At 42.0% G+C, this 9,353-nt stretch overlaps 1 pseudogene; it reads right to left on the reverse strand.

The window, feature by feature from the left end:
- Positions 1-919: 919 nt before the first annotated feature.
- On the reverse strand, positions 920-9,244 carry LOC119344718 (annotated as a pseudogene).
- Between the last annotated feature and the right edge of the window lie 109 nt (positions 9,245-9,353).

Consider the following 9,353-nt stretch of genomic DNA (forward strand, 5'->3'; position numbering starts at 1 on the left):
TATATATATATATATATATATATTACAAAAAAACTCTTTAAACAATATTTTAAAAAATGTTGAAGACGTATTTGAAAAAATGTTGTACAAGTATTTGAAAAAATGTTGATCATGTATATGAACATGTTGAACAAGTATTTGAGAATGTTGAACAGGTATTTGAAAAACAAATGTTGATAAGTATTTGAAAAACAAATGTTGTCAAGGACTTGAAAAAATGTTTAACAAGCATTTGAAATAATGTTGTACAAGTATTTGAAAAGATGCTGATCATGTATATAAAAATGTTGAACAAGTATTTAAGAAAGTGTTGAGCAAGTATTGAAAACATGTTGACAAGCATTTGAAATAATGTTGTACAAGTATTTGAAAAGATGCTGATCATGTATATAAAAATGTTGAACAAGTATTTAAGAAAGTGTTGAGCAAGTATTGAAAACATGTTGACAAGCATTTGAAAAATGTTGAACAAGCATTTTAAGGAAAAACCAAAAAAGAAACAAAAACAAAAGAAAGCAAAAAAATGGAAAAAAGAAGGGAAAGGAAAACTAAACAAAAAGTGGAGAACATGAAAGAAAAGAAAAAACAGAAAAAAAATCCGTAAAAACCGGTGTCACAAGCATCAACTACAAAAGGCGTCTCACACTTATCAGAAGCAAAACTTGGGCGGAGTGGATAGCAGATCGAATCCCGCTTCTCGCATGTATTATTTTTCTATTTTTTTCTTTTCTGCGCGAACATAGGCCGGCCCCCATTACTTGAAACGCTTCAGCGAGACATCCCGCAGCGATCACTTAATGCAATAAATAGTCGCTGCGACCTTATAGGAGCTCCCAGTGCAGACGGGTAGCCGTGCACAACATTGTAGTGTATTATTTGGATAATCGTGTGTCCATCTCCTATCACCACCACCAGTAAATAAACAAAACAAGAAGGTAACTCCTCTCCATTTCTACCGAGCATTTACAACGATCTCATCAGGTTCTTCAGCGTTCGATCACAACGAAAAAATACAATACCACCAAAAATAATATATAGCACGCCACGCCCATCTATCAGGCTATCTATATATCTATCACCACAAGAGCCCTATATATGTCGACTGTAGACTCCAAGAAGAATAAACACGGGTGGATATACATTAAGCCGGATCGGATCGGTCGTCTACTTGAAGAAGAGGCCCTTCTTCCTCCCCCGCCGCTTCTCGACGGCCTGCATAAAGAATAGTATCCACATGAGTTGGTTCAAGGAACACATGATCTTCATGCCCAGCGTGTTAGCAGGTATGACCTTTGGGACCTTCTTGTTAGTGGTAGTAGTAGTAGGTAGGGGTCTCTTATGTCAGATGTTAGTGTGAGCTTGGATACAGTACTGTACTGGGGGCCATCATCACTTCATGATGACCAAACAAACTGATCATGTTGTTGTTATGCAAAATAATAGCAGCAGCAGTAGATGGTGATGGAGGGCGGTGCTGTTAGTAGTGTGCGGTGTGGCTTTCGCGAGAGATACTAGTAGATGAGCTCATACCATTGATCTGAACAGTCTTAGCACCAGCACAATCGTATCCCGCGACCTGCGAAAAAGTTTGGATACACAGCACGATAAGCGGCGTATAGTATAATCTACATGACACTGTACAACCTCTTCGGTAATAAATAAACTAACATGATGCCAACAGTCACGAAAAGCAGGGACAGAAAGGAAGGGGGCATCTGGCGGAGTATTTCCAATTCCAGCTATCATACTTAATAAGGAATTTAGTCCTGAAACGACCTACTTACTTCTGTCCATATCATACTAAAAGAGTCAATTTTCAATTTAAAAAGCGATGACATGTAAAGTTGTTTACTACAGGCAGCCAGAAGCCCATGCTGCTAACAAAAAATTTTGGGCACGCATTAAAACTATGCGCCTATTTATAATGAAGCAGGTTTTCAGAGAAGAACTCACGTGTTATTGTCTGCTGGCTGGAGATTATACTCGTCACCATCAGCCGACACAATCGAAAACTCTGTCTGACGCTCATATCCGTATGGAATATTAATCTGGAAAGCACAGCATGAAATTTGTGGTTATATTACAGCATACATATCCAACAACAACTAAGATGCTCGGGTTTAGATCAAATACTTTACGCAAAAGGGAAATATTGTTAAAACCAGAACCCGAAAGGGAACATAAATGTCTTGGATTTCGTATAATATAGTGCTGGTTAAAATAAAACCAAAGCATGATGTTGACTAGTTTACAGAAGTACAGTTTTAAGCGATTGAGCTTATATGCATGAGTCATTTCTATTGCTCTGCCCACATTTTTTGGTAGGAGTTTATCAATCTCCTGTAGAAAAATATATGATATGGAGAAAGCAGTGCACAAGCAGAATTAAAAAAATTCACCAGTTTGATAGAAAGGGAATGCTGAAGGGAAGGTTTTTCAACTTGTCAATCCTCACAACTAGGGCACTAATAATAGTATGATACTGGTGGCAACGATAACTCTGATGATGACCCATCCATAAATGTAACCCCTATCTGCACTATCCACAGTAAAACTTGAAGAAGGATCCTGTAAGCTGGAACACAGATCACCTGCTCCCAGAAAGAACTCAGGAAACACGCAGTTTGTGGCTGCTTTTCCGGACTTTCTTATTTTGCAGGCATAGAAACAGAGATATCTACACGACTATACATACGGAACATCACAAAGTTGCCAGACTTATTTCAGGGTAATTACTGGTGAGTATGTACTGACACCTAGCTACCACTGGTTCTCCTTCAGACCATTTTAGGGAAATCAATGTGCTAATCATGTACCGAAAGAACCAACAGAATCCCTTGGCAGTTCCAGACCAAGATCCACATTCAGGAGAATAAAAACTAATACTGAAGAGTAGGGACATACAGCAGTTGCTTTCTGAAATTTCTCCGTGAGAACAACACCACGCTGCCCGTTACATTTAATGCTGTAACCTTCCCTCTTTATTGCCAAAACAGCTGGTTCCCACATGTCTAAGAATCTCACCTGCTATTATGGGATTAAACATTTCATTTAGTTTTGGGACATCGCAAAAAAGCAGTAACAATGCTATTGGTAGATAATTGTAAAGGACAGGAGACGTACGGGCAGTTGGACTTGATAAGACACATGCCCAACTTCAAGGGTTTTCTTAATGAGTTCCTTTGTTTGAGGGTCTGCAACAAAGATGATTACTCAAGTTATGACGCGTACAAAGTGCAAGCGGAACAGCATGTTCACAGTTTCGATACTCACCGCAAGTGATTTTTGCTTGATCGTTAGCATAAACCTTTACGATGTCACCCTACAATAGAAAAACACGAATGTTTCAAAATGAAACGAGACATTTTAATACTGGAAGTTATAGAAGCAAATCGGTTTTTTAGAAAAAAGTTTAACCGTCTGCATGATTTCAACCCAGCTTACATAGCATCTTGCTGGTATCAATATTTCATAAAGGAAGAAATTTAAGAAAAGAAAACACAGGTAGGATTGTCGCACCGTCGGAATATTCTGGATGTCAACAAACAGAAAGAAGAGCATCGATACTAATGGCAAATATCTAGTGATCAATTGACCTGAGCTTCCTCAAATCTGAGATCTAAGAGATCAGAAGGAAAAAAAAAAGGTGACTGCTAGGCTTGATTCGTGCTTTAGGAAATACAAAAAAAGAAGAGGTGGGTGGGGACCCTCATCTGTGCTTTTCCTAGTACCAGTAGAGTTCAGAAGTGAAAAATTACAAAAGGTTATCTGGATCTACTTCCTTGAACTTAAGAAGAGCACTCACATTTTGTAGTAATATTCAGCTTCATCGCATGTTTTCACAAAGATCGACATGACACTCTGAGTAAATTTTATTCTCACCATCACGAAGCTCCCAGTCCCCAAGAGTTCAATATTTTGTCATTTCAAAAGGAACACAAAAAATGCATAGTCCCAGTCCCAGGATTCCTAGATGTAAATCATAGCATAAGGATCAGCACATGAGAAACTGACTACCTTTCTTTTTCTGTCGTCTAGGGGTTGGACTTCAATGGCTAGTAGATTATCAACATCATCAGCAGTAACCAAATAGGTGGGTTGCCTTGCTCCTACACACACGCGCACAAAAAGGAGTTATGTGAGACACAATGGCATCCTTGCTGATATAATAAGTAACAAGGTCACAGACCATAAATTCACTTATTATGCAGCACATACACAAAATAGTACCTTCTATGAATTTTACGGAGCCATCATCCAAATGACGAACCCACTGCAGAGACAAAAAAGAATTGCAAAAATGAAAATCCCATGAAAATCTGAACCAACAAGAAGTATGATGAGATAGAAACATAATATTTATTCAAAACGTGTGTCAACAAGAAGTATGGAGCGTACCTCAAAATTACAACTTGTGGTTCCGTTGATGGAGAACCCACTTGCTTGAAGGTCCCGTCCGGGAAAAGGCTCACCCGTGATTCGAAGACCCTCTATGCCTGGCAATGGATCATCCTCTGCAGCTGCATATTGAAAGAAATGGCATCTATCTTCAGACTGAATGCAATGCTAAACAATTATGATGAGTAAGTTTTATATGAACTTAACCCAATAGTCTACCTTCAGAAAAAGAAGAACCAGGCTCCTCGGGAACAGTAGGAAGATAGGGATATGAAGGGTTTGCTTCCTCAAGGCCAGATTCTAAATTAGGTGAGTCTCCAGAACCCCACTGAGCAGAAGGTTCGCGCACATGTTGGTCTTCAGCCCCCACAGAATCATCCAAGACATACCTTCTACTAGGGCCCTCGAGTGGTAGGCTCGACTTCTGAGCAACGAAACCAAACTGCAGAGCATCAGAATCACGTTTTTTTTTTTGACCCAACACCGTAGAACAAAATGTTCTACGGTTGAGACGCTTGAGCAGGAACATCCTTCCTAAATTGGTTGCTGCAATCATAAAATTAGTAATCTCATTTAGTACTCTAGTTATGCCTAAGTAAGTGTATACAATATGATAAATTACAGACTAACATAAATGTGCTAAACCTGCCAGCAAACAGTTTATGGTTAACAAGATGAAACAACGATATAAAAAGCAAGAGCAGAAGCAAAATGTGCACACGTGACACATCAATGAACTTTTCAGAATTATTGATTATCCTAGAAATTGCAAGATTCAGTGATGGCTCTTCCAAATTATACTATCATCCAATAAATCATTAATCAATGCCATGGACAAAACAAACTTCAGAAGTGTTTATGTCTGTTGTTTTTATCCAGCCTTTCCCTTTTGTCACTTGCTGGTTTGCCTTTTCTTCATCGTTGCTTATCCTGAAGGTGCGGATAACCAGCCAAGTTACTTTACTGATCCTGGTTCTTGTCCCTTGCCTTCCCCCTTTTTTCTTTCTTTTAGTTCTCTTTTCACTTCTTGGTCCTTTGGTTGCCTCCAAATTGATAGCCACGTAAGGTGTCATAACTCATAACCAACTCAATAATAGTACAGGTAGCATTTCAGCAACTAGTAGGATGTTGCTGGGCAATTAATTAACATAGATGATGTAATCTGGGTGCTAAGTAAGTATTTGCATGACTACCATAAACATGCGACTGAAATACTGCAGATAACACTGTTAAAGAGCAAAAGGTAAATTGTTAAGCTCTTAAAGAATAAGCACTACCTGCTTGAAAGAGCGGTCCTTCCTCCGTAATCTTGATCCATAATTCTTGTAGGAACCTCAGTTGGAATTACTTGATGGTTTTTCCAATTACCTCTGGCTTGAACAGGGGAAGGGGAAGACATTGGAGATTGTACCTGAGGATATGGCGTCTGGGGCACAATATCAAGGCCGCTTTTGTACTGGGAAAGTACGTAAAAGGTTATTAGAGGAAGGAAGCGTGTGTTGTAACATAATAATGACAAAAGCAGTGTAGAGCTATAGTGAAGTTACCGATACTTTTCCAAGAGGGTTGTTAGGTGACTGCACAGGAAGGCCGGTCTTATTTGGCAATTCATTTTGCCATGGGGTAATCTGATAGTGTGACTCCTTAACTTTCTCCTGCATCATCCAAGTTTGCACACAAGGCAACTTCAAAGTTCTGTAAGAAAAATATCAGCAGTAAGCTGTGCAAGCATGACAAGCTCACTACTGACTACAGAGTATGTGCGCATTGCGCTTCTGAAACAAAATGCATGTTTACTGTAGCTTCATGTGGCTCACCTCGGTGAGCATTAGTTGCTCCTGCAGATGCCTAAACAGAACCTGCAGGGCGAGGAACACACATTCAGCAAATGGTTAACTCAGGCCCTGGCCACTTCCAGCTCAATTCAGAACAAAAACAGAATCAGCTTGATCTATGCATTTCTGAATTTTAAACTGTGCTCAAGTTGCTCTTCATCATCAAAAGTTGTGCCATGTTTCTTAGTCGCACTGATATAGTTCCAATGAATATATTCAGGTGCTAGTTACTCAATGACGGCTTCCTGCCAAAACTTCGGGAAACAAGACATACCTTCAAATTACCAACAATGGATTGAGCATCGGGGACAGACGGTCGTAGGTTCTCATATTCAGACAGAATAGGCAGCAAAGAGGATATGAACATTGACCTCTCTTGATGTGCAGTCTATACAGCAACAGAACAAAAAATCAGTATCATTTCAGTTCCTTTACTACTATGTCAACAGGTTGTACAGATGAAATGATCATGGTACACAGAAAATCTAACATATCAAAAGAAATCAAACTCGAATCTAACTACAAAATTCCAAGTCCAAGACCAGGAATATCTTACAGTAAAATCTGAGAACTCCAAAATGTAAAAATGACAGAACCAATTGCGTTCTGTTTACCTTACCCTCAGTCAAGCACTCTCATGCAATAGATGTTTCTCAAACTGCAAGTTCATAGGTCATAAAGCATACCTAACTATTGTAGCAACTGAGCTGCATAAGTATTTTAAGGTGAAAAGATTCCTTAGGTTATTGAAAAACATGGTTATGTGTAACATCACCGTGTAAAACTTGAGCTGCAATCCTAAGGCACAGGCCCAACTAAGATAACAAATGCATTCATAAACTTTCAGTGAATGTGTTTTCTGATCTACTATAAATGTTTCTACATGCATTTTGGATCTTTTACAGAAAGATGCAATAAGAATCTTCAGTTCATAGAATACAAACAAATTCATACAATTTGAAATGGGTCTCGTGAAATCAGCACCAATTTAAAATGATCTCTACTTGAGGATGCAGAGATAGAACATCTGGCAACCATTCAAAGGAAGCATACAAGTCATGAAAACTCCAATGACAGAAAAGTACCTGCAATGCATATGCCAGGCGGATGTTTTCCTCGATAATATCTTGTCTATATGCTAAAGACTTTGATGCTGCATCAACCAAGTCTTGCTGCTGATGATCAAATGCCTGAAAAAGAAAACCGTTTTAAAGATAATACGGTGCACTCAACCAAAGGAACCAAAGAATCACGATAAAGCAAATATCTTACCACGCGCATATAAGCGATGCGTTTTTCCAGCACCGATTTTTCCTTGAGTATGTGTGCTTCCTAACAGCAATAGCTTGCGGTCAGGTACCAAGATAGAAAGGGAAAGACAGCATGAATGGGGTGCTTTTTCACTGTACAGAAATATTCACCTTTATTATATAGTTATCCAGATGCTTCCGTAACTGTGTGATACTGTGATCTCTTCTTCGTGTTCTTTGACCTTGACAGTAAGGTCCTGCATAGGAACGACCTTTGTCAGGAACGTTAGCTCATGTAGATGCATATGGTGTTGCAAGGGAATCAAACAGACCTGCTTCCAGGACATGTTTGAGTTCATCTCTGAAACAGGCAGTAACCCCTGTCCAGGTAGGTTGAGTCTGGAATCATAATCGGCTTCTTTTCTAGGCCTGCGCGAAGGGATTTTCACTATTCAGTACTGGTATCAAAAGGCCCTTCCTTCTAAGACAGACAACTCCTTAGGAAACAAACACCATATTTATGTGCTGGAGTTACCTGGCTGGAGAAACGGAGCGAGACGACGGAGTGGAGAAGTGCGACGGTCCGCCATTGTCCATGCCTGCCGGCTCCCTTCTAAAGGCGCCGTTGGCCTGGCCGCTGTCGAGGTACTTGTTGTGTCTCATCTGTTGATGCATCAGGGGGTCTCCTCCACTCTCTGAAACCCCGTTCTGACGGAGAGCGGAGGCGCCTCGCGGGTTCGCCGGAGCAGCGCCGTCGTAAGGCTTGTTGGGGCCGTCCATCTTGCCAGCGACGACGGAGGCGCGGGGCTCCTGGCTCGCGCCAGCGCCGAAAGTGGCTTGGGATGCGGCATCCTCGCTCTGAAACCAAGTAAACAGCTCGTAAAAAACGATACATCTTGAGTCATATAGCCATGCTAGCAACACCAGTGTGATAGGTAGGAATTGTTGTGCCTGCCGTCGTGCGCCGGTAACAAACAAAAGGGAGATGGATGAATGAATGATTGATTGCGTGGGGTGCGAGCACTTACGACCCTCTGCAGCAGGCGCGTCTTCTTCATGAGCTCCTCCTTGAGCCTGCTGTTCTCCTGCAACTAGGATCAGATAACGGAAAACTGAGAATCAGATTGGTGCGTTTGGTTGAGCAAATCACGCGACTGACTAACAAGTTGTAAACTGCATTCAGGGCGGTTTTGTCTGAAGGACGGATGGATAACATGTGGGAAGTGGTTATAATCAAAATTGTTGGGGCAATTTGACTGGCACTCCACTGGTGAATTTGGATGATAACTATTCTAGTTGGCGAGCTCAGCCGGAAAAGGCCGAATCGCCCTCTTGTTATAATCAAAATCGTGAATTTGGAACCTCGTGGTAGGGCAGAGAAGAGGGCGATTCGATTGGGCGGCGGGCGGAAGGGGATCGCCGGTTCTTCCGGCGGCACGGACGGATTGGCTAAGCTAGCTAGTTAGGGAAGGGGGGGAGGGGTGGCTGACCTGGTCGCGGATGGTGCCCTCGGCGCGCTCGACGGCGCGGATGACGTCGAGGAGGCCGCCGTCGTTTCCCGTGGAGGGGGCGGGGTCGTCGGCGGAGGAGACGGATGCCCCGGCGAGGTGGTCCATGGGGTTCGGGGCGGAGGCGGGGGAGGAGACTGGCTGACTGACTGACTGGAGCACAAGTCTCCCCGAGTGAGAGGAAATTCTGGGAGCGAAGCGCGTGGAAATGGAGGAATTGGCCGGCGGCGTCAGTCGAGTCACGGGGAGGGGATGGAAATGAAGGCGACGGGCAGTGACGGAGCCACCTACCACGCCACGCCGGAGGGGGTGGGCCCGGAATGAATGGAACCGCTCCGGTCCGCACTCGTTCAAACGCCCGC

Source organism: Triticum dicoccoides, unplaced genomic scaffold, assembly GCF_002162155.2.
Source record: "Triticum dicoccoides isolate Atlit2015 ecotype Zavitan unplaced genomic scaffold, WEW_v2.0 scaffold181947, whole genome shotgun sequence".
Lineage (NCBI taxonomy): Eukaryota > Viridiplantae > Streptophyta > Magnoliopsida > Poales > Poaceae > Triticum > Triticum dicoccoides.